The 27,500-nt window shown below is 33.0% G+C and overlaps 6 non-coding genes across 6 annotated transcripts in view; all 6 read left to right on the plus strand.

Annotated features, from left to right (window-relative positions):
* The first annotated feature begins 7,673 nt into the window (after positions 1-7,673).
* Positions 7,674-9,667, plus strand: LOC138914260 (small subunit ribosomal RNA). The gene has a single exon (XR_011420120.1). It is a non-coding gene; the product is annotated as a small subunit ribosomal RNA (ribosomal RNA).
* Positions 9,668-10,289: 622 nt separating this feature from the next.
* LOC138914259 (5.8S ribosomal RNA) lies at positions 10,290-10,468 on the plus strand. Its single transcript, XR_011420119.1, has one exon. It is a non-coding gene; the product is annotated as a 5.8S ribosomal RNA (ribosomal RNA).
* A 398-nt stretch (positions 10,469-10,866) lies between these two features.
* Positions 10,867-14,824, plus strand: LOC138914263 (large subunit ribosomal RNA). Its single transcript, XR_011420123.1, has one exon. It is a non-coding gene; the product is annotated as a large subunit ribosomal RNA (ribosomal RNA).
* Positions 14,825-21,051: 6,227 nt separating this feature from the next.
* On the plus strand, positions 21,052-23,046 carry LOC138914266 (small subunit ribosomal RNA). Its single transcript, XR_011420126.1, has one exon. It is a non-coding gene; the product is annotated as a small subunit ribosomal RNA (ribosomal RNA).
* Positions 23,047-23,669: 623 nt separating this feature from the next.
* On the plus strand, positions 23,670-23,848 carry LOC138914264 (5.8S ribosomal RNA). The gene has a single exon (XR_011420124.1). It is a non-coding gene; the product is annotated as a 5.8S ribosomal RNA (ribosomal RNA).
* Positions 23,849-24,246: 398 nt separating this feature from the next.
* The window catches only part of LOC138914261 (large subunit ribosomal RNA), a 3,957-nt gene continuing 703 nt past the window's right edge, over positions 24,247-27,500 (plus strand). The window contains exon 1 of the ribosomal RNA XR_011420121.1: positions 24,247-27,500. This exon is cut by the window's right edge and continues 703 nt beyond it. This is a non-coding gene — a ribosomal RNA (large subunit ribosomal RNA).

The raw sequence follows: 27,500 nt of genomic DNA on the forward strand, positions 1-27,500 counted from the left end.
GGAAGAGTCTCTAGTCGATAGAATAATGTAGGTAAGGGAAGTCGGCAAATTAGATCCGTAACTTCGGGATAAGGATTGGCTCTGAAGATTGAGATAGTCGGGCTTGATTGGGAAACAATAACATGGTTTATGTGCTCGTTCTGGGTAAATAGAGTTTCTAGCATTTATGTTAGTTACTTGTTCCCCGGATAGTTAGTTACGTAGCCAATTGTGGAACTTTCTTGCTAAAATTTTTAAGAATACTAATTGGGTCAAACCAATTAGTTCTTATTAATTATAACGATTATCAATTAACAATCAATTCAGAACTGGCACGGACTTGGGGAATCCGACTGTCTAATTAAAACAAAGCATTGTGATGGCCCTAGCGTTGACACAATGTGATTTCTGCCCAGTGCTCTGAATGTCAAAGTGAAGAAATTCAAGTAAGCGCGGGTCAACGGCGGGAGTAACTATGACTCTCTTAAGGTAGCCAAATGCCTCGTCATCTAATTAGTGACGCGCATGAATGGATTAACGAGATTCCTACTGTCCCTATCTACTATCTAGCGAAACCACAGCCAAGGGAACGGGCTTGGAATAATTAGCGGGGAAAGAAGACCCTTTTGAGCTTGACTCTAATCTGGCAGTGTAAGGAGACATAAGAGGTGTAGAATAAGTGGGAGATATTAGACTTCGGTTTGGTATCGTCAATGAAATACCACTACTCTTATTGTTTCCTTACTTACTTGATTAAATGGAACGTGTATCATTTCCTAGCCATTATACGGATATATTTATTATATCTTATGGTATTGGGTTTTGATGCAAGCTTCTTGATCAAAGTATCACGAGTTTGTTATATAATCGCAAACAAATTCTTTAATAAAACGGTGCATTTATGTATTTTTGATTTGAAAATTTGGTATAACTCCAATTACTCAGGTATGATCCAATTCAAGGACATTGCCAGGTAGGGAGTTTGACTGGGGCGGTACATCTCTCAAATAATAACGGAGGTGTCCCAAGGCCAGCTCAGTGCGGACAGAAACCACACATAGAGCAAAAGGGCAAATGCTGACTTGATCTCGGTGTTCAGTACACACAGGGACAGCAAAAGCTCGGCCTATCGATCCTTTTGGTTTAAAGAGTTTTTAACAAGAGGTGTCAGAAAAGTTACCATAGGGATAACTGGCTTGTGGCGGCCAAGCGTTCATAGCGACGTCGCTTTTTGATCCTTCGATGTCGGCTCTTCCTATCATTGTGAAGCAAAATTCACCAAGCGTTGGATTGTTCACCCATGCAAGGGAACGTGAGCTGGGTTTAGACCGTCGTGAGACAGGTTAGTTTTACCCTACTAATGACAAAACGTTGTTGCGACAGCATTCCTGCGTAGTACGAGAGGAACCGCAGGTACGGACCAATGGCACAATACTTGTTCGAGCGAACAGTGGTATGACGCTACGTCCGTTGGATTATGCCTGAACGCCTCTAAGGTCGTATCCGTGCTGGACTGCAATGATAAATAAGGGGCAATTTGCATTGTATGGCTTCTAAACCATTTAAAGTTTATAATTTACTTTATAAACGACAATGGATGTGATGCCAATGTAATTTGTAACATAGTAAATTGGGAGGATCTTCGATCACCTGATGCCGCGCTAGTTACATATAAAAGCATTATTTAATACAATGACAAAGCCTAGAATCAATTGTAAACGACTTTTGTAACAGGCAAGGTGTTGTAAGTGGTTGAGCAGCTGCCATACTGCGATCCACTGAAGCTTATCCTTTGCTTGATGATTCGATAATAAACATAAATTTAATTGTGTTTATTTTGTTTGGCTTTTTTAAGTCAGAATATATATATATATATATAAAATATATATATATAAAATAATAATTATATTTAAATAAATTTTATTTAAATATATTTAACAATGGTAGCCATATGTATCGTCATCCTATTAGTGACGCGTATAAAAATATTCTAAGTCCGAACATGCAAATAAGAGACATATGCAAGTATATGTACTTCTTAAGGTAGCCAACTGAATCGTCATCCTATTAGTGACGTGTATACAAATATTCTAAGTCCGAACATACAAGTAAGAGACATATGCAAGTATATGTACCTCTTAAGGTAGCCAACTGAATCGTCATCCTATTAGTGACGCGTATACAAATATTCTAAGTCCGAACATGCAAATAAGAGACATATGCAAGTATATGTACCTCTTAAGGTAGCCAACTGAATCGTCATCCTATTAGTGACGCGTATAAAAATATTCTAAGTCCGAACATGCAAATAAGAGACATATGCAAGTATATGTACCTCTTAAGGTAGCCAACTGAATCGTCATCCTATTAGTGACGTGTATAAAAATATTCTAAGTCCGAACATACAAGTAAGAGACATATGCAAGTATATGTACCTCTTAAGGTAGCCAACTGAATCGTCATCCTATTAGTGACGTGTATAAAAATATTCTAAGTCCGAACATGCAAGTAAGAGACATATGCAAGTCAATGTTCCTCTTAAAATAGATGATTGAATCGTCATCCTATTAGTGACGTGTATAAAAATATTCCAAGTCCAAACATGAGTTATATGGATATGAAAATAATATTAAGTTCTAGTATGGATATGAAAAAAATGAGTTATATGGATATGGGAAAAATAACAAGTTCTAGTATGGATATGAAAAAAATGAGTTATGTGGATATGGGAAAAATAATAATTTCTAGTATGGATATGAAAAAAAAATGAGTTATATGGATATGGAAAAGAATACAGAGTTCTAGTATGGATATGGAAAAATGAGTTATATGAATATGGGAAAAATGATAAGTTCTAGTATGGATATGAAAAAATATTGAGTTATATGGATATTAAAGAAATAATAAGTTCTAGTATGGATATGGAATAAAATGAGTTATATAGATATGGCAAAAAATTTAATGTTCTAGTATGGATATGAAAAAAATTAGTTATATGAATATGGGAAAATTTATAAGTTCTAGTATGGATATGGGAAAAATAATAAGTTCTAGTATGGATATAAAAAAATATTGAGTTATATGGATATTAAAGAAATAATAAGTTCTAGTATGGATATGGAAAAAAATTAGTTATATTGATATGCTAAATAATGAGTTATATGCATATGGGAAAAATACTAAGTTGTAGTATGGATATGGGAAGAATACTGAGTTCTAGTATGGATATGGGAAAAATAATCAGTTCTAGTATGGATATGAAAAAATATTGAGTTTTATGGATATTGAAGAGATAATAAGCTCTAGTATGGATATGGAAAAAATTAATTATATTGTAATAGTAAATAATAAGTTATATGGATATAGGAAGAAAATTAGGTTCTAGTATGGATATGAAAAAAATTAGTTCTATGGATATGGGAAAAATAAAAAGTTCTGGTATGGATATGGAAAAATATTAAGTTATATGGATATTTAAGAAATAATAAGTTCTAGTATGGATATGGAATAAAATGAGTTGTAGAGATATGGCAAAAATATAATGTTCTAGTATGGATATGAAAAAAATTAGTTATATGAATATGGGAAAATTTATAAGTTCTAGTATGGATATGGGAAAAAGAATAAGTTCTAGTATGGATATGAAAAAATATTGAGTTATATGAATATTAAAGAAATAATAAGTTCTAGTATGAATATGGAAAAATATTATTTATATTGATATGGTAAATAATGATTTATATGGATATGGGATAAATACTAAATTCTAGTGTGGATATGGATAATTATATAGATATAGAACAAAAAATAAGTTATATGGATATGGTGGCATCAGTACGAAATATGCCCAATTTACATACACCGGAGCCGCAGTACGATAAATACCCAATATTTAGACGTCGTGGCCAAAAACATATATAGGGAGGCAGTGCTCGCCGACCGGCCGTATTGTTCAAAATTTATGTTTATCATATTATTTTGGCAATGCTATATATAAATGATATCTTATACATATAATTCAATTATAGCGATATGGAAATACCATATTATATGTATAAAGAAAAAAAATGTATAATAAAATATACATTGACATACAAATATGGCTAGTTGTATGGATATGCCGTATTCATTATATGGATACGGCATATAGATTATATAAATATGACCAAAAAATATTTTATATTGATATGGCAAATAAAGAAATTACTTGAATATGGAAATAAAAGAAGTTATATTGATATGGAAGAAAATAATGAGTCATATAGATATGTTGGCATCAGTACGAAATATGCCCAAATTACATACACCGGGGCCGCAGTACGAAAAATACCCAATATTTAGACGTCGTGGCCAAAAACATATATAGGGAGGCAGTGCTCGCCGACCGGCCGTATTGTTCAAAATTTATGTTTATCATATTATTTTGGCAATGCTATATATAAATGATATCTTATACATATAATTCAATTATAGCGATATGGAAATACCATATTATATGTATAAAGAAAAATAATGTATAATAAAATATAGATTAACATACAAATATGGCTAGTTGTATGGATATGCCGTATTCATTATATGGATACGGCATATAGATTATATAAATATGACCAAAAAATATTTTATATTGATATGGCAAATAAAGAAATTACTTGAATATGGAAATAAAAGAAGTTATATTGATATGGAAGAAAATAATGAGTCATATAGATATGTTGGCATCAGTACGAAATATGCCCAATTTACATACACCGGGGCCGCAGTACGAAAAATACCCAATATTTAGACGTCGTGGCCAAAAACATATATAGGGAGGCAGTGCTCGCCGACCGGCCGTATTGTTCAAAATTTATGTTTATCATATTATTTTGGCAATGCTATATATAAATGATATCTTATACATATAATTCAATTATAGCGATATGGAAATACCATATTATATGTATAAAGAAAAAAAATGTATAATAAAATATACATTGACATACAAATATGGCTAGTTGTATGGATATGCCGTATTCATTATATGGATACGGCATATAGATTATATAAATATGACCAAAAAATATTTTATATTGATATGGCAAATAAAGAAATTACTTGAATATGGAAATAAAAGAAGTTATATTGATATGGAAGAAAATAATGAGTCATATAGATATGTTGGCATCAGTACGAAATATGCCCAATTTACATACACCGGGGCCGCAGTACGAAAAATACCCAATATTTAGACGTCGTGGCCAAAAACATATATAGGGAGGCAGTGCTCGCCGACCGGCCGTATTGTTCAAAATTTATGTTTATCATATTATTTTGGCAATGCTATATATAAATGATATCTTATACATATAATTCAATTATAGCGATATGGAAATACCATATTATATGTATAAAGAAAAAAAATGTATAATAAAATATACATTGACATACAAATATGGCTAGTTGTATGGATATGCCGTATTCATTATATGGATACGGCATATAGATTATATAAATATGACCAAAAAATATTTTATATTGATATGGCAAATAAAGAAATTACTTGAATATGGAAATAAAAGAAGTTATATTGATATGGAAGAAAATAATGAGTCATATAGATATGTTGGCATCAGTACGAAATATGCCCAATTTACATACACCGGGGCCGCAGTACGAAAAATACCCAATATTTAGACGTCGTGGCCAAAAACATATATAGGGAGGCAGTGCTCGCCGACCGGCCGTATTGTTCAAAATTTATGTTTATCATATTATTTTGGCAATGCTATATATAAATGATATCTTATACATATAATTCAATTATAGCGATATGGAAATACCATATTATATGTATAAAGAAAAAAAATGTATAATAAAATATACATTGACATACAAATATGGCTAGATGTATGTATATGCCGTATTCATTATATGGATACGGCATATAGATTATATAAATATCACCAAAAAATATTTTATATTGATATGGCAAATAAAGAAATTACTTGAATATGGAAATAAAAGAAGTTATATTGATATGGAAGAAAATAATGAGTCATATAGATATGTTGGCATCAGTACGAAATATGCCCAATTTACATACACCGGGGCCGCAGTACGAAAAATACCCAATATTTAGACGTCGTGGCCAAAAACATATATAGGGAGGCAGTGCTCGCCGACCGGCCGTATTGTTCAAAATTTATGTTTATCATATTATTTTGGCAATGCTATATATAAATGATATCTTATACATATAATTCAATTATAGCGATATGGAAATACCATATTATATGTATAAAGAAAAAAAATGTATAATAAAATATACATTGACATACAAATATGGCTAGTTGTATGGATATGCCGTATTCATTATATGGATACGGCATATAGATTATATGGATATGACCAAAAAATAATTCATAAAGAAATTATATGAATATGGCAGAAATAATTGGTTATATTAATATGATCAAATAATACTTTATATAAAAAAGTGAATATCTTTGGTTGGGTGGCAAAGAGAATTAAATATGCCCGATATATAGACGTCGTGGCCAAAAACTACTATAGGGTGAAGTGCTTGTCTGTTGGTCTATATATATACATATAATATTTTATGCGTACACATTATTATTATAGATAGTTAATATCTATCGTATGGGTGGCAAACGGAATTAAATAATTTCGATATTTAGACGTCGTGGCCAAAAACTACTATAGGATGGTCAGTGGTTGTCCACCAATTAATTATTGAACCACCATATGAATATCATATGCTGTTGTCAATATAATGTATATCAATAATAATAAAAAATAAGGATGGTACAGTAAGTAGTCCATCTACTATTGAACAAAATATATTATAATATATACTTTTGTTATCAATAGAACAACATATATTAAAATCAAAATATTATCCGTATAAATTTGTTTCTTAAATGAAATTAAGACTTGGCTACGCGGTTAATATTATAAACCCATGATAATAAGGTGAAACAGAGGTCAAGTTTCTATTATATATAGAATAACAAATTGTTTCCGACTTTTATCGTTAATCTTTGGTGGCAGGTATATATGATAATTTATATTAAATTATTATATCCCCTGTCGTTTGGGCACAGAGTATCGCTTGCCGGTACAATGTGTTTACAAAAAGCATTATAATAAAATATAATTGCAATATTAGTGATCAAAATAATTTCATATGCGCTCGGTTTTATATCATATATTACCAGAGAGTTATATGGAAAAGATAAATTTTAAATTTATCATCAAAATGCAAATGATTTAACTCAATATTTATATTGGTTAAACAAAAATTGTACATGTGTGGATACAATAATTATGTATGTTGAACAAAAATGATATTTTAGAATGAAATATGTATATATAATATAATAAAAACTTATAGAAAGAACAATATATATTGAAAATTGTGTTATAAAAAAGTTGTACTTTTTCTTTAACATCAATTATAAACTTGTTATATTAGTGGCGAAACAAGTAAAAATTAAAGAACGTATACGAATGCCATATAAAAATGGCCGTATTCGAATTAAAATAGAATTATTTCACAAAGCAAAAAAAAAATATTGAATTAAAATCAATATTTAAGAAAAACCGAACATATAAAATGGAAATAAAATCTATTATATTTATATTACTAATTTCTATTCAAAAAATATGAATGAAATATGAACGAAAACATTATTCTGGTTGATCCTGCCAGTAGTTATATGCTTGTCTCAAAGATTAAGCCATGCATGTCTAAGTACACACGAATTAAAAGTGAAACCGCAAAGGCTCATTATATCAGTTATGGTTCCTTAGATCGTTAACAGTTACTTGGATAACTGTGGTAATTCTAGAGCTAATACATGCAATTAAAACATGAACCTTATGGGACATGTGCTTTTATTAGGCTAAAACCAAGCGATCGCAAGATCGTTATATTGGTTGAACTCTAGATAACATGCAGATCGTATGGTCTTGTACCGACGACAGATCTTTCAAATGTCTGCCCTATCAACTTTTGATGGTAGTATCTAGGACTACCATGGTTGCAACGGGTAACGGGGAATCAGGGTTCGATTCCGGAGAGGGAGCCTGAGAAACGGCTACCACATCTAAGGAAGGCAGCAGGCGCGTAAATTACCCACTCCCAGCTCGGGGAGGTAGTGACGAAAAATAACAATACAGGACTCATATCCGAGGCCCTGTAATTGGAATGAGTACACTTTAAATCCTTTAACAAGGACCAATTGGAGGGCAAGTCTGGTGCCAGCAGCCGCGGTAATTCCAGCTCCAATAGCGTATATTAAAGTTGTTGCGGTTAAAACGTTCGTAGTTGAACTTGTGCTTCATACGGGTAGTACAACTTACAATTGTGGTTAGTACTATACCTTTATGTATGTAAGCGTATTACCGGTGGAGTTCTTATATGTGTTTAAATACTTGTATTTTTTCATATGTTCCTCCTATTTAAAAACCTGCATTAGTGCTCTTAAACGAGTGTTATTGTGGGCCGGTACAATTACTTTGAACAAATTAGAGTGCTTAAAGCAGGCTTCAAATGCCTGAATATTCTGTGCATGGGATAATGAAATAAGACCTCTGTTCTGCTTTCATTGGTTTTCAGATCAAGAGGTAATGATTAATAGAAGCAGTTTGGGGGCATTAGTATTACGACGCGAGAGGTGAAATTCTTGGACCGTCGTAAGACTAACTTAAGCGAAAGCATTTGCCAAAGATGTTTTCATTAATCAAGAACGAAAGTTAGAGGTTCGAAGGCGATCAGATACCGCCCTAGTTCTAACCATAAACGATGCCAGCTAGCAATTGGGTGTAGCTACTTTTATGGCTCTCTCAGTCGCTTCCCGGGAAACCAAAGCTTTTGGGCTCCGGGGGAAGTATGGTTGCAAAGCTGAAACTTAAAGGAATTGACGGAAGGGCACCACCAGGAGTGGAGCCTGCGGCTTAATTTGACTCAACACGGGAAAACTTACCAGGTCCGAACATAAGTGTGTAAGACAGATTGATAGCTCTTTCTCGAATCTATGGGTGGTGGTGCATGGCCGTTCTTAGTTCGTGGAGTGATTTGTCTGGTTAATTCCGATAACGAACGAGACTCAAATATATTAAATAGATATCTTCAGGATTATGGTGTTGAAGCTTATATAGCCTTCATTCATGGTGGCAGTAAAATGTTTATTGTGTTTGAATGTGTTTATATAAGTGGAGCCGTACCTGTTGGTTTGTCCCATTATAAGGACACTAGCTTCTTAAATGGACAAATTGCGTCTAGCAATAATGAGATTGAGCAATAACAGGTCTGTGATGCCCTTAGATGTCCTGGGCTGCACGCGCGCTACAATGAAAGTATCAACGTGTATTTCCTAGACCGAGAGGTCCGGGTAAACCGCTGAACCACTTTCATGCTTGGGATTGTGAACTGAAACTGTTCACATGAACTTGGAATTCCCAGTAAGTGTGAGTCATTAACTCGCATTGATTACGTCCCTGCCCTTTGTACACACCGCCCGTCGCTACTACCGATTGAATTATTTAGTGAGGTCTCCGGACGTGATCACTGTGACGCCTTGTGTGTTACGGTTGTTTCGCAAAAGTTGACCGAACTTGATTATTTAGAGGAAGTAAAAGTCGTAACAAGGTTTCCGTAGGTGAACCTGCGGAAGGATCATTATTGTATAATATCCTTACCGTTAATAAAAAAATTTGTTAATACAAATTTAATACAAATTACCAATATATATATATATATACATAATAATTATAATAATAATTATACCAAAAATATGATCTTAAAGTAAAAGATCAAATAAATTTCGAACAAGCAAATCGAAATATTGTAATAATATAATATTATTACAAATAAATTAAATAGAAACAAACATAAAATTCGAACAAGCAAATCGAATTATTAATATAATAAAATATATTTTATATATTTATTATAAACTTTTGTGTGTATATGGACCATAATATACACGCGTTGCGAGATGTATTGGCCAACTAATTTGATGATGATCATACATTGGATAATGCAACAACCTAAAATATACAATGTTGTACCTGGTTTCAGGTTAATGTTTTATATAAAATTATCAATATATATTAACAAACAAATGCCATTACAAATAATACTTTGATATATATTGTTTATATAAAACTAAGACATTTCGCAGCATTTATTTTAGGTATATAAATACATTTATTGAAGGAATTGATATATGCCAGTAAAATGGTGTATTTTTAATTTCTTTCAATAAAAACATATTTGACCAAATTTAAAACCAATATTATAAAACTCTAAGCGGTGGATCACTCGGCTCATGGGTCGATGAAGAACGCAGCAAACTGTGCGTCATCGTGTGAACTGCAGGACACATGAACATCGACATTTTGAACGCATATCGCAGTCCATGCTGTTATGTACTTTAATTAATTTTATAGTGCTGCTTGGACTACATATGGTTGAGGGTTGTAAGACTATGCTAATTAAGTTGTTTATACAAATTTTATAATAAAATTTTATAAGCATATGGTATATTATTGGATAAAAATAATTTAATTATTTTATTCATAATATTAACAAATATATGAAAAGCATTATCTCACAATAGTAATTAAACTTTGAGAAAAACGAAGAGGAATATTTTCTTTTTCAATCAAATAATACTGAGAAATGTCTAGCATAAAATATTATCTAGAATTGTCTCTTATTAATGATTTGAAATATGAAAAACGTTGACAATATTATTATTCTTCGTTAATTCGTTACAAATAAATGCCATTAATATATATATACGTCAGCTTTAAACGAATTTAATAAAATGTTTTATCATTATATATAAAGAATTAATTGCAAATAAAAGTTATATACAACCTCAACTCATATGGGACTACCCCCTGAATTTAAGCATATTAATTAGGGGAGGAAAAGAAACTAACAAGGATTTTCTTAGTAGCGGCGAGCGAAAAGAAATCAGTTCAGCACTAAGTCACTTTGTCTATATGGCAAATGTGAGATGCAGTGTATGGAGCGTCAATATTCTAGTATGAGAAATTAACGATTTAAGTCCTTCTTAAATGAGGCCATTTACCCATAGAGGGTGCCAGGCCCGTATAACGTTAATGATTACTAGATGATGTTTCCAAAGAGTCGTGTTGCTTGATAGTGCAGCACTAAGTGGGTGGTAAACTCCATCTAAAACTAAATATAACCATGAGACCGATAGTAAACAAGTACCGTGAGGGAAAGTTGAAAAGAACTCTGAATAGAGAGTTAAACAGTACGTGAAACTGCTTAGAGGTTAAGCCCGATGAACCTGAATATCCGTTATGGAAAATTCATCATTAAAATTGTAATATTTAAACAATATTATGATAATAGTGTGCATTTTTTCCATATAAGGACATTGTAATCTATTAGCATACCAAATTTATCATAAAATATAACTTATAGTTTATTCAAATTAAATTGCTTGCATTTTAACACAGAATAAATGTTATTAATTTGATAAAGTGCTGATAGATTTATATGAATACAGTGCGTTAATTTTTCGGAATTATATAATGGCATGATTATCATTGATTTTTGTGTTTATTATATGCACTTGTAGGATTAACAATGCGAAAGATTCAGGATACCTTCGGGACCCGTCTTGAAACACGGACCAAGGAGTCTAACATATGTGCAAGTTATTGGGATATAAACCTAATAGCGTAATTAACTTGACTAATAATGGGATTAGTTTTTTAACTATTTATAGCTAATTAACACAATCCCGGGGCGTTCTATATAGTTATGTATAATGATATTTATATTATTTATGCCTCTAACTGGAACGTACCTTGAGCATATATGCTGTGACCCGAAAGATGGTGAACTATACTTGATCAGGTTGAAGTCAGGGGAAACCCTGATGGAAGACCGAAACAGTTCTGACGTGCAAATCGATTGTCAGAATTGAGTATAGGGGCGAAAGACCAATCGAACCATCTAGTAGCTGGTTCCTTCCGAAGTTTCCCTCAGGATAGCTGGTGCATTTTAATATTATATAAAATAATCTTATCTGGTAAAGCGAATGATTAGAGGCCTTAGGGTCGAAACGATCTTAACCTATTCTCAAACTTTAAATGGGTAAGAACCTTAACTTTCTTGATATGAAGTTTAAGGTTATGATATAATGTGCCCAGTGGGCCACTTTTGGTAAGCAGAACTGGCGCTGTGGGATGAACCAAACGTAATGTTACGGTGCCCAAATTAACAACTCATGCAGATACCATGAAAGGCGTTGGTTGCTTAAAACAGCAGGACGGTGATCATGGAAGTCGAAATCCGCTAAGGAGTGTGTAACAACTCACCTGCCGAAGCAACTAGCCCTTAAAATGGATGGCGCTTAAGTTGTATACCTATACATTACCGCTAAAGTAGATGATTTATATTACTTGTGATATAAATTTTGAAACTTTAGTGAGTAGGAAGGTACAATGGTATGCGTAGAAGTGTTTGGCGTAAGCCTGCATGGAGCTGCCATTGGTACAGATCTTGGTGGTAGTAGCAAATAATCGAATGAGACCTTGGAGGACTGAAGTGGAGAAGGGTTTCGTGTGAACAGTGGTTGATCACGAGTTAGTCGGTCCTAAGTTCAAGGCGAAAGCCGAAAATTTTCAAGTAAAACCAAAAACGCAATATATACAAATCAAGCTAATATAATATACTTGAATAATTTTGAACGAAAGGGAATACGGTTCCAATTCCGTAACCTGTTGAGTATCCGTTTGTTATTAAATATGGGCCTCGTGCTCATCCTGGCAACAGGAACGACCATAAAGAAGCCGTCGAGAGATATCGGAAGAGTTTTCTTTTCTGTTTTATAGCCGTACTACCATGGAAGTCTTTCGCAGAGAGATATGGTAGATGGGCTAGAAGAGCATGACATATACTGTTGTGTCGATATTTTCTCCTCGGACCTTGAAAATTTATGGTGGGGACACGCAAACTTCTCAACAGGCCGTACCAATATCCGCAGCTGGTCTCCAAGGTGAAGAGTCTCTAGTCGATAGAATAATGTAGGTAAGGGAAGTCGGCAAATTAGATCCGTAACTTCGGGATAAGGATTGGCTCTGAAGATTGAGATAGTCGGGCTTGATTGGGAAACAATAACATGGTTTATGTGCTCGTTCTGGGTAAATAGAGTTTCTAGCATTTATGTTAGTTACTTGTTCCCCGGATAGTTAGTTACGTAGCCAATTGTGGAACTTTCTTGCTAAAATTTTTAAGAATACTAATTGGGTCAAACCAATTAGTTCTTATTAATTATAACGATTATCAATTAACAATCAATTCAGAACTGGCACGGACTTGGGGAATCCGACTGTCTAATTAAAACAAAGCATTGTGATGGCCCTAGCGGGTGTTGACACAATGTGATTTCTGCCCAGTGCTCTGAATGTCAAAGTGAAGAAATTCAAGTAAGCGCGGGTCAACGGCGGGAGTAACTATGACTCTCTTAAGGTAGCCAAATGCCTCGTCATCTAATTAGTGACGCGCATGAATGGATTAACGAGATTCCTACTGTCCCTATCTACTATCTAGCGAAACCACAGCCAAGGGAACGGGCTTGGAATAATTAGCGGGGAAAGAAGACCCTTTTGAGCTTGACTCTAATCTGGCAGTGTAAGGAGACATAAGAGGTGTAGAATAAGTGGGAGATATTAGACTTCGGTTTGGTATCGTCAATGAAATACCACTACTCTTATTGTTTCCTTACTTACTTGATTAAATGGAACGTGTATCATTTCCTAGCCATTATACGGATATATTTATTATATCTTATGGTATTGGGTTTTGATGCAAGCTTCTTGATCAAAGTATCACGAGTTTGTTATATAATCGCAAACAAATTCTTTAATAAAACGGTGCATTTATGTATTTTTGATTTGAAAATTTGGTATAACTCCAATTACTCAGGTATGATCCAATTCAAGGACATTGCCAGGTAGGGAGTTTGACTGGGGCGGTACATCTCTCAAATAATAACGGAGGTGTCCCAAGGCCAGCTCAGTGCGGACAGAAACCACACATAGAGCAAAAGGGCAAATGCTGACTTGATCTCGGTGTTCAGTACACACAGGGACAGCAAAAGCTCGGCCTATCGATCCTTTTGGTTTAAAGAGTTTTTAACAAGAGGTGTCAGAAAAGTTACCATAGGGATAACTGGCTTGTGGCGGCCAAGCGTTCATAGCGACGTCGCTTTTTGATCCTTCGATGTCGGCTCTTCCTATCATTGTGAAGCAAAATTCACCAAGCGTTGGATTGTTCACCCATGCAAGGGAACGTGAGCTGGGTTTAGACCGTCGTGAGACAGGTTAGTTTTACCCTACTAATGACAAAACGTTGTTGCGACAGCATTCCTGCGTAGTACGAGAGGAACCGCAGGTACGGACCAATGGCACAATACTTGTTCGAGCGAACAGTGGTATGACGCTACGTCCGTTGGATTATGCCTGAAACGCCTCTAAGGTCGTATCCGTGCTGGACTGCAATGATAAATAAGGGGCAATTTGCATTGTATGGCTTCTAAACCATTTAAAGTTTATAATTTACTTTATAAACGACAATGGATGTGATGCCAATGTAATTTGTAACATAGTAAATTGGGAGGATCTTCGATCACCTGATGCCGCGCTAGTTACATATAAAAGCATTATTTAATACAATGACAAAGCCTAGAATCAATTGTAAACGACTTTTGTAACAGGCAAGGTGTTGTAAGTGGTTGAGCAGCTGCCATACTGCGATCCACTGAAGCTTATCCTTTGCTTGATGATTCGATAATAAACATAAATTTAATTGTGTTTATTTTGTTTGGCTTTTTTAAGTCAGAATATATATATATATAAAATATATATATATAAAATAATAATTATATTTAAATAAATTTTATTTAAATATATTTAACAATGGTAGCCATATGTATCGTCATCCTATTAGTGACGCGTATAAAAATATTCTAAGTCCGAACATGCAAATAAGAGACATATGCAAGTATATGTACTTCTTAAGGTAGCCAACTGAATCGTCATCCTATTAGTGACGTGTATACAAATATTCTAAGTCCGAACATACAAGTAAGAGACATATGCAAGTATATGTACCTCTTAAGGTAGCCAACTGAATCGTCATCCTATTAGTGACGTGTATAAAAATATTCTAAGTCCGAACATAAAAGTAAGAGACATATGCAAGTATATGTACCTCTTAAGGTAGCCAACTGAATCGTCATCCTATTAGTGACGCGTATAAAAATATTCTAAGTCCGAACATACAATTAAGAGACATATGCAAGTATATGTACCTCTTAAGGTAGCCAACTGAATCGTCATCCTATTAGTGACGCGTATAAAAATATTCTAAGTCCGAACATACAAGTAAGAGACATATGCAAGTATATGTACCTCTTAAGGTAGCCAACTGAATCGTCATCCTATTAGTGACGTGTATAAAAATATTCTAAGTCCGAACATGCAAGTAAGAGACATATGCAAGTCATATGTACCTCTTAAAGTAGCATGATTGAATCGTCATCCTATTAGTGACGTGTATAAAAATATTCCAAGTCCAAACATGAGTTATATGGATATGAAAATAATATTAAGTTCTAGTATGGATATGAAAAAAAATGAGTTATATGGATATGGGAAAAATAACAAGTTCTAGTATGGATATGAAAAAAATGAGTTATGTGGATATGGGAAAAATAATAATTTCTAGTATGGATATGAAAAAAAAATGAGTTATATGGATATGGAAAAGAATACAGAGTTCTAGTATGGATATGGAAAAATGAGTTATATGAATATGGGAAAATGATAAGTTCTAGTATGGATATGAAAAAATATTGAGTTATATGGATATTAAAGAAATAATAAGTTCTAGTATGGATATGGAAGAAAATGAGTTATATAGATATGGCAAAAAATTTAATGTTCTAGTATGGATATGAAAAAAATTAGTTATATGAATATGGGAAAATTTATAAGTTCTAGTATGGATATGGGAAAAATAATAAGTTCTAGTATGGATATAAAAAAATATTGAGTTATATGGATATTAAAGAAATAATAAGTTCTAGTATGGATATGGAAAAAAATTAGTTATATTGATATGCTAAATAATGAGTTATATGCATATGGGAAAAATACTAAGTTGTAGTATGGATATGGGAAGAATACTGAGTTCTAGTATGGATATGGGAAAAATAATCAGTTCTAGTATGGATATGAAAAAATATTGAGTTTTATGGATATTGAAGAGATAATAAGCTCTAGTATGGATATGGAAAAAATTAATTATATTGTAATAGTAAATAATAAGTTATATGGATATAGGAAGAAAATTAGGTTCTAGTATGGATATGAAAAAAATTAGTTCTATGGATATGGGAAAAATAAAAAGTTCTGGTATGGATATGGAAAAATATTAAGTTATATGGATATTTAAGAAATAATAAGTTCTAGTATGGATATGGAATAAAATGAGTTGTAGAGATATGGCAAAAATATAATGTTCTAGTATGGATATGAAAAAAATAGTTATATGAATATGGAAAAATTATAAGTTCTAGTATGGATATGGGAAAAAGAATAAGTTCTAGTATGGATATGAAAAAATATTGAGTTATATGAATATTAAAGAAATAATAAGTCTAGTATGAATATGGAAAAATATATTTATATTGATATGGAAATAATGATTTATATGGATATGGGAAATACTAAATTCTAGTGGATATGGATTATATAGATATAGAACAAAAATAAGTTATATGGATATGGTGGCATAGTACGAAATATGAATTACATACAGGAGCCGAGTACGATAAATACCCAATATTTAGATCGTGGAAAAACATATATAGGGAGCAGTGCTGATATTGAAAATTTATGTTTATCATATATTTTGGCAATGCTATATATAAATGATATCTTATAAGAATCAATATAGGTATGAAATACCATATTATATGATAAGAAAAAAATGTATAATAAAATATACATTGACATACAAATATGGCTAGTTATGGATATGGTATTCATTATATAGGATATAGATTATATAAATATGAAAAATATTTATATTGATATGGCAAATAAAGAAATTACTGAATATGGAAATAAAAGAAGTTATATTGATATGGAAGAAAATAAGAGTCATATAGATTGTTGGCATCAGTACGAAATATGAATTTACAACAGGGGCCGCAGTACGAAAAATACCCAATATTTAGACGTCGTGGAAAAACATATATGGAGGCAGTGCTCGCCGAGTATTGTTCAAAATTATGTTAAATTATTGGAATGCTATATATAATGATATCTTATACATATAATCAATTATAGCGATATGGAATACATATTATGTATAAAGAAAAAAAATGTATAATAAAATATACATATGACATACAAATACTAGTTGTATGGATATGGATTCATATATGGATACGGCATATAGATTATATAAATATGACCAAAAAATATTTTATATTGATATGGCAAATAAAGAAATTACTTGAATATGGAAATAAAAGAAGTTATATTGATATGGAAGAAAATAATGAGTCATATAGATATGTTGGCATCAGTACGAAATATGCCCAATCTACATACACCGGGGCCGCAGTACGAAAAATACCCAATATTTAGACGTCGTGGCCAAAAACATATATAGGGAGGCAGTGCTCGCCGACCGGCCGTATTGTTCAAAATTTATGTTTATCATATTATTTTGGCAATGCTATATATAAATGATATCTTATACATATAATTCAATTATAGCGGAATATGGAAATACCATATTATATGTATAAAGAAAAAAAATGTATAATAAAAATATACATTGACATACAAATATGGCTAGTTGTATGGATATGCCGTATTCATTATATGGATACGGCATACAGATTATATAAATATGACCAAAAAATATTTTATATTGATATGGCAAATAAAGAAATTACTTGAATATGGAAATAAAAGAAGTTATATTGATATGGAAGAAAATAATGAGTCATATAGATATGTTGGCATCAGTACGAAATATGCCCAATTTACATACACCGGGGCCGCAGTACGAAAAATACCCAATATTTAGACGTCGTGGCCAAAAACATATATAGGGAGGCAGTGCTCGCCGACCGGCCGTATTGTTCAAAATTTATGTTTATCATATTATTTTGGCAATGCTATATATAAATGATATCTTATACATATAATTCAATTATAGCGATATGGAAATACCATATTATATGTATAAAGAAAAAACATGTATAATAAAATATACATTGACATACAAATATGGCTAGTTGTATGGATATGCCGTATTCATTATATGGATACGGCATATAGATTATATAAATATGACCAAAAATATTTTATATTGATATGGCAAATAAAGAAATTACTTGAATATGGAAATAAAAGAAGTTATATTGATATGGAAGAAAATAATGAGTCATATAGATATGTTGGCATCAGTACGAAATATGCCCAATTTACATACACCGGGGCCGCAGTACGAAAAATACCCAATATTTAGACGTCGTGGCCAAAAACATATATAGGGAGGCAGTGCTCGCCGACCGGCCGTATTGTTCAAAATTTATGTTTATCATATTATTTTGGCAATGCTATATATAAATGATATCTTATACATATAATTCAATTATAGCGATATGGAAATACCATATTATATGTATAAAGAAAAAAAATGTATAATAAAATATACATTGACATACAAATATGGCTAGTTGTATGGATATGCCGTATTCATTATATGGATACGGCATATAGATTATATAAATATGACCAAAAAATATTTTATATTGATATGGCAAATAAAGAAATTACTTGAATATGGAAATAAAAGAAGTTATATTGATATGGAAGAAAATAATGAGTCATATAGATATGTTGGCATCAGTACGAAATATGCCCAATTTACATACACCGGGGCCGCAGTACGAAAAATACCCAATATTTAGACGTCGTGGCCAAAAACATATATAGGGAGGCAGTGCTCGCCGACCGGCCGTATTGTTCAAAATTTATGTTTATCATATTATTTTGGCAATGCTATATATAAATGATATCTTATACATATAATTCAATTATAGCGATATGGAAATACCATATTATATGTATAAAGAAAAAAAATGTATAATAAAATATACATTGACATACAAATATGGCTAGTTGTATGGATATGCCGTATTCATTATATGGATACGGCATATAGATTATATAAATATGACCAAAAACTATTTTATATTGATATGGCAAATAAAGAAATTACTTGAATATGGAAATAAAAGAAGTTATATTGATATGGAAGAAAATAATGAGTCATATAGATATGTTGGCATCAGTACGAAATATGCCCAATTTACATACACCGGGGCCGCAGTACGAAAAATACCCAATATTTAGACGTCGTGGCCAAAAACATATATAGGGAGGCAGTGCTCGCCGACCGGCCGTATTGTTCAAAATTTATGTTTATCATATTATTTTGGCAATGCTATATATAAATGATATCTTATACATATAATTCAATTATAGCGATATGGAAATACCATATTATATGTATAAAGAAAAAAAATGTATAATAAAATATACATTGACATACAAATATGGCTAGTTGTATGGATATGCCGTATTCATTATATGGATACGGCATATAGATTATATGGATATGACCAAAAAATAATTCATAAAGAAATTATATGAATATGGCAGAAATAATTGGTTATATTAATATGATCAAATAATACTTTATATAAAAAAGTGAATATCTTTGGTTGGGTGGCAAAGAGAATTAAATATGCCCGATATATAGACGTCGTGGCCAAAAACTACTATAGGGTGAAGTGCTTGTCTGTTGGTCTATATATATACATATAATATTTTATGCGTACACATTATTATTATAGATAGTTAATATCTATCGTATGGGTGGCAAACGGAATTAAATAATTTCGATATTTAGACGTCGTGGCCAAAAACTACTATAGGATGGTCAGTGGTTGTCCACCAATTAATTATTGAACAAACCATATGAATATCATATGCTGTTGTCAATATAATGTATATCAATAATAATAAAAAATAAGGATGGTACAGTAAGTAGTCCATCTACTATTGAACAAAATATATTATAATATATACTTTTGTTATCAATAGAACAACATATATTAAAATCAAAATATTATCCGTATAAATTTGTTTCTTAAATGAAATTAAGACTTGGCTACGCGGTTAATATTATAAACCCATGATAATAAGGTGAAACAGAGGTCAAGTTTCTATTATATATAGAATAACAAATTGTTTCCGACTTTTATCGTTAATCTTTGGTGGCAGGTATATATGATAATTTATATTAAATTATTATATCCCCTGTCGTTTGGGCACAGAGTATCGCTTGCCGGTACAATGTGTTTACAAAAAGCATTATAATAAAATATAATTGCAATATTAGTGATCAAAATAATTTCATATGCGCTCGGTTTTATATCATATATTACCAGAGAGTTATATGGAAAAGATAAATTTTAAATTTATCATCAAAATGCAAATGATTTAACTCAATATTTATATTGGTTAAACAAAAATTGTACATGTGTGGATACAATAATTATGTATGTTGAACAAAAATGATATTTTAGAATGAAATATGTATATATAATATAATAAAAACTTATAGAAAGAACAATATATATTGAAAATTGTGTTATAAAAAAGTTGTACTTTTTCTTTAACATCAATTATAAACTTGTTATATTAGTGGCGAAACAAGTAAAAATTAAAGAACGTATACGAATGCCATATAAAAATGGCCGTATTCGAATTAAAATAGAATTATTTCACAAAGCAAAAAAAAAAATATTGAATTAAAATCAATATTTAAGAAAAACCGAACATATAAAATGGAAATAAAATCTATTATATTTATATTACTAATTTCTATTCAAAAAATATGAATGAAATATGAACGAAAACATTATTCTGGTTGATCCTGCCAGTAGTTATATGCTTGTCTCAAAGATTAAGCCATGCATGTCTAAGTACACACGAATTAAAAGTGAAACCGCAAAAGGCTCATTATATCAGTTATGGTTCCTTAGATCGTTAACAGTTACTTGGATAACTGTGGTAATTCTAGAGCTAATACATGCAATTAAAACATGAACCTTATGGGACATGTGCTTTTATTAGGCTAAAACCAAGCGATCGCAAGATCGTTATATTGGTTGAACTCTAGATAACATGCAGATCGTATGGTCTTGTACCGACGACAGATCTTTCAAATGTCTGCCCTATCAACTTTTGATGGTAGTATCTAGGACTACCATGGTTGCAACGGGTAACGGGGAATCAGGGTTCGATTCCGGAGAGGGAGCCTGAGAAACGGCTACCACATCTAAGGAAGGCAGCAGGCGCGTAAATTACCCACTCCCAGCTCGGGGAGGTAGTGACGAAAAATAACAATACAGGACTCATATCCGAGGCCCTGTAATTGGAATGAGTACACTTTAAATCCTTTAACAAGGACCAATTGGAGGGCAAGTCTGGTGCCAGCAGCCGCGGTAATTCCAGCTCCAATAGCGTATATTAAAGTTGTTGCGGTTAAAACGTTCGTAGTTGAACTTGTGCTTCATACGGGTAGTACAACTTACAATTGTGGTTAGTACTATACCTTTATGTATGTAAGCGTATTACCGGTGGAGTTCTTATATGTGTTTAAATACTTGTATTTTTTCATATGTTCCTCCTATTTAAAAACCTGCATTAGTGCTCTTAAACGAGTGTTATTGTGGGCCGGTACAATTACTTTGAACAAATTAGAGTGCTTAAAGCAGGCTTCAAATGCCTGAATATTCTGTGCATGGGATAATGAAATAAGACCTCTGTTCTGCTTTCATTGGTTTTCAGATCAAGAGGTAATGATTAATAGAAGCAGTTTGGGGGCATTAGTATTACGACGCGAGAGGTGAAATTCTTGGACCGTCGTAAGACTAACTTAAGCGAAAGCATTTGCCAAAGATGTTTTCATTAATCAAGAACGAAAGTTAGAGGTTCGAAGGCGATCAGATACCGCCCTAGTTCTAACCATAAACGATGCCAGCTAGCAATTGGGTGTAGCTACTTTTATGGCTCTCTCAGTCGCTTCCCGGGAAACCAAAGCTTTTGGGCTCCGGGGGAAGTATGGTTGCAAAGCTGAAACTTAAAGGAATTGACGGAAGGGCACCACCAGGAGTGGAGCCTGCGGCTTAATTTGACTCAACACGGGAAAACTTACCAGGTCCGAACATAAGTGTGTAAGACAGATTGATAGCTCTTTCTCGAATCTATGGGTGGTGGTGCATGGCCGTTCTTAGTTCGTGGAGTGATTTGTCTGGTTAATTCCGATAACGAACGAGACTCAAATATATTAAATAGATATCTTCAGGATTATGGTGTTGAAGCTTATATAGCCTTCATTCATGGTGGCAGTAAAATGTTTATTGTGTTTGAATGTGTTTATATAAGTGGAGCCGTACCTGTTGGTTTGTCCCATTATAAGGACACTAGCTTCTTAAATGGACAAATTGCGTCTAGCAATAATGAGATTGAGCAATAACAGGTCTGTGATGCCCTTAGATGTCCTGGGCTGCACGCGCGCTACAATGAAAGTATCAACGTGTATTTCCTAGACCGAGAGGTCCGGGTAAACCGCTGAACCACTTTCATGCTTGGGATTGTGAACTGAAACTGTTCACATGAACTTGGAATTCCCAGTAAGTGTGAGTCATTAACTCGCATTGATTACGTCCCTGCCCTTTGTACACACCGCCCGTCGCTACTACCGATTGAATTATTTAGTGAGGTCTCCGGACGTGATCACTGTGACGCCTTGTGTGTTACGGTTGTTTCGCAAAAGTTGACCGAACTTGATTATTTAGAGGAAGTAAAAGTCGTAACAAGGTTTCCGTAGGTGAACCTGCGGAAGGATCATTATTGTATAATATCCTTACCGTTAATAAAAAAATTTGTTAATACAAATTTAATACAAATTACCAATATATATATATATATACATAATAATTATAATAATAATTATACCAAAAATATGATCTTAAAAGTAAAAGATCAAATAAATTTCGAACAAGCAAATCGAAATATTGTAATAATATAATATTATTACAAATAAATTAAATAGAAACAAACATAAAATTCGAACAAGCAAATCGAATTATTAATATAATAAAATATATTTTATATATTTATTATAAACTTTTGTGTGTATATGGACCATAATATACACGCGTTGCGAGATGTATTGGCCAACTAATTTGATGATGATCATACATTGGATAATGCAACAACCTAAAATATACAATGTTGTACCTGGTTTCAGGTTAATGTTTTATATAAAATTATCAATATATATTAACAAACAAATGCCATTACAAATAATACTTTGATATATATTGTTTATATAAAACTAAGACATTTCGCAGCATTTATTTTAGGTATATAAATACATTTATTGAAGGAATTGATATATGCCAGTAAAATGGTGTATTTTTAATTTCTTTCAATAAAAACATATTTGACCAAATTTAAAACCAATATTATAAAACTCTAAGCGGTGGATCACTCGGCTCATGGGTCGATGAAGAACGCAGCAAACTGTGCGTCATCGTGTGAACTGCAGGACACATGAACATCGACATTTTGAACGCATATCGCAGTCCATGCTGTTATGTACTTTAATTAATTTTATAGTGCTGCTTGGACTACATATGGTTGAGGGTTGTAAGACTATGCTAATTAAGTTGTTTATACAAATTTTATAATAAAATTTTATAAGCATATGGTATATTATTGGATAAAAATAATTTAATTATTTTATTCATAATATTAACAAATATATGAAAAACATTATCTCACAATAGTAATTAAACTTTGAGAAAAACGAAGAGGAATATTTTCTTTTTCAATCAAATAATACTGAGAAATGTCTAGCATAAAATATTATCTAGAATTGTCTCTTATTAATGATTTGAAATATGAAAAACGTTGACAATATTATTATTCTTCGTTAATTCGTTACAAATAAATGCCATTAATATATATATACGTCAGCTTTAAACGAATTTAATAAAATGTTTTATCATTATATATAAAGAATTAATTGCAAATAAAAGTTATATACAACCTCAACTCATATGGGACTACCCCCTGAATTTAAGCATATTAATTAGGGGAGGAAAAGAAACTAACAAGGATTTTCTTAGTAGCGGCGAGCGAAAAGAAATCAGTTCAGCACTAAGTCACTTTGTCTATATGGCAAATGTGAGATGCAGTGTATGGAGCGTCAATATTCTAGTATGAGAAATTAACGATTTAAGTCCTTCTTAAATGAGGCCATTTACCCATAGAGGGTGCCAGGCCCGTATAACGTTAATGATTACTAGATGATGTTTCCAAAGAGTCGTGTTGCTTGATAGTGCAGCACTAAGTGGGTGGTAAACTCCATCTAAAACTAAATATAACCATGAGACCGATAGTAAACAAGTACCGTGAGGGAAAGTTGAAAAGAACTCTGAATAGAGAGTTAAACAGTACGTGAAACTGCTTAGAGGTTAAGCCCGATGAACCTGAATATCCGTTATGGAAAATTCATCATTAAAATTGTAATATTTAAACAATATTATGATAATAGTGTGCATTTTTTCCATATAAGGACATTGTAATCTATTAGCATACCAAATTTATCATAAAATATAACTTATAGTTTATTCAAATTAAATTGCTTGCATTTTAACACAGAATAAATGTTATTAATTTGATAAAGTGCTGATAGATTTATATGAATACAGTGCGTTAATTTTTCGGAATTATATAATGGCATGATTATCATTGATTTTTGTGTTTATTATATGCACTTGTAGGATTAACAATGCGAAAGATTCAGGATACCTTCGGGACCCGTCTTGAAACACGGACCAAGGAGTCTAACATATGTGCAAGTTATTGGGATATAAACCTAATAGCGTAATTAACTTGACTAATAATGGGATTAGTTTTTTAACTATTTATAGCTAATTAACACAATCCCGGGGCGTTCTATATAGTTATGTATAATGATATTTATATTATTTATGCCTCTAACTGGAACGTACCTTGAGCATATATGCTGTGACCCGAAAGATGGTGAACTATACTTGATCAGGTTGAAGTCAGGGGAAACCCTGATGGAAGACCGAAACAGTTCTGACGTGCAAATCGATTGTCAGAATTGAGTATAGGGGCGAAAGACCAATCGAACCATCTAGTAGCTGGTTCCTTCCGAAGTTTCCCTCAGGATAGCTGGTGCATTTTAATATTATATAAAATAATCTTATCTGGTAAAGCGAATGATTAGAGGCCTTAGGGTCGAAACGATCTTAACCTATTCTCAAACTTTAAATGGGTAAGAACCTTAACTTTCTTGATATGAAGTTTAAGGTTATGATATAATGTGCCCAGTGGGCCACTTTTGGTAAGCAGAACTGGCGCTGTGGGATGAACCAAACGTAATGTTACGGTGCCCAAATTAACAACTCATGCAGATACCATGAAAGGCGTTGGTTGCTTAAAACAGCAGGACGGTGATCATGGAAGTCGAAATCCGCTAAGGAGTGTGTAACAACTCACCTGCCGAAGCAACTAGCCCTTAAAATGGATGGCGCTTAAGTTGTATACCTATACATTACCGCTAAAGTAGATGATTTATATTACTTGTGATATAAATTTTGAAACTTTAGTGAGTAGGAAGGTACAATGGTATGCGTAGAAGTGTTTGGCGTAAGCCTGCATGGAGCTGCCATTGGTACAGATCTTGGTGGTAGTAGCAAATAATCGAATGAGACCTTGGAGGACTGAAGTGGAGAAGGGTTTCGTGTGAACAGTGGTTGATCACGAGTTAGTCGGTCCTAAGTTCAAGGCGAAAGCCGAAAATTTTCAAGTAAAACCAAAAACGCAATATATACAAATCAAGCTAATATAATATACTTGAATAATTTTGAACGAAAGGGAATACGGTTCCAATTCCGTAACCTGTTGAGTATCCGTTTGTTATTAAATATGGGCCTCGTGCTCATCCTGGCAACAGGAACGACCATAAAGAAGCCGTCGAGAGATATCGGAAGAGTTTTCTTTTCTGTTTTATAGCCGTACTACCATGGAAGTCTTTCGCAGAGAGATATGGTAGATGGGCTAGAAGAGCATGACATATACTGTTGTGTCGATATTTTCTCCTCGGACCTTGAAAATTTATGGTGGGGACACGCAAACTTCTCAACAGGCCGTACCAATATCCGCAGCTGGTCTCCAAGGTGAAGAGTCTCTAGTCGATAGAATAATGTAGGTAAGGGAAGTCGGCAAATTAGATCCGTAACTTCGGGATAAGGATTGGCTCTGAAGATTGAGATAGTCGGGCTTGATTGGGAAACAATAACATGGTTTATGTGCTCGTTCTGGGTAAATAGAGTTTCTAGCATTTATGTTAGTTACTTGTTCCCCGGATAGTTAGTTACGTAGCCAATTGTGGAACTTTCTTGCTAAAATTTTTAAGAATACTAATTGGGTCAAACCAATTAGTTCTTATTAATTATAACGATTATCAATTAACAATCAATTCAGAACTGGCACGGACTTGGGGAATCCGACTGTCTAATTAAAACAAAGCATTGTGATGGCCCTAGCGGGTGTTGACACAATGTGATTTCTGCCCAGTGCTCTGAATGTCAAAGTGAAGAAATTCAAGTAAGCGCGGGTCAACGGCGGGAGTAACTATGACTCTCTTAAGGTAGCCAAATGCCTCGTCATCTAATTAGTGACGCGCATGAATGGATTAACGAGATTCCTACTGTCCCTATCTACTATCTAGCGAAACCACAGCCAAGGGAACGGGCTTGGAATAATTAGCGGGGAAAGAAGACCCTTTTGAGCTTGACTCTAATCTGGCAGTGTAAGGAGACATAAGAGGTGTAGAATAAGTGGGAGATATTAGACTTCGGTTTGGTATCGTCAATGAAATACCACTACTCTTATTGTTTCCTTACTTACTTGATTAAATGGAACGTGTATCATTTCCTAGCCATTATACGGATATATTTATTATATCTTATGGTATTGGGTTTTGATGCAAGCTTCTTGATCAAAGTATCACGAGTTTGTTATATAATCGCAAACAAATTCTTTAATAAAACGGTGCATTTATGTATTTTTGATTTGAAAATTTGGTATAACTCCAATTACTCAGGTATGATCCAATTCAAGGACATTGCCAGGTAGGGAGTTTGACTGGGGCGGTACATCTCTCAAATAATAACGGAGGTGTCCCAAGGCCAGCTCAGTGCGGACAGAAACCACACATAGAGCAAAAGGGCAAATGCTGACTTGATCTCGGTGTTCAGTACACA

The sequence above is a fragment of the Drosophila takahashii genome, unplaced genomic scaffold (genome assembly GCF_030179915.1).
Source record: "Drosophila takahashii strain IR98-3 E-12201 unplaced genomic scaffold, DtakHiC1v2 scaffold_17, whole genome shotgun sequence".
NCBI classification, from domain to species: domain Eukaryota; kingdom Metazoa; phylum Arthropoda; class Insecta; order Diptera; family Drosophilidae; genus Drosophila; species Drosophila takahashii.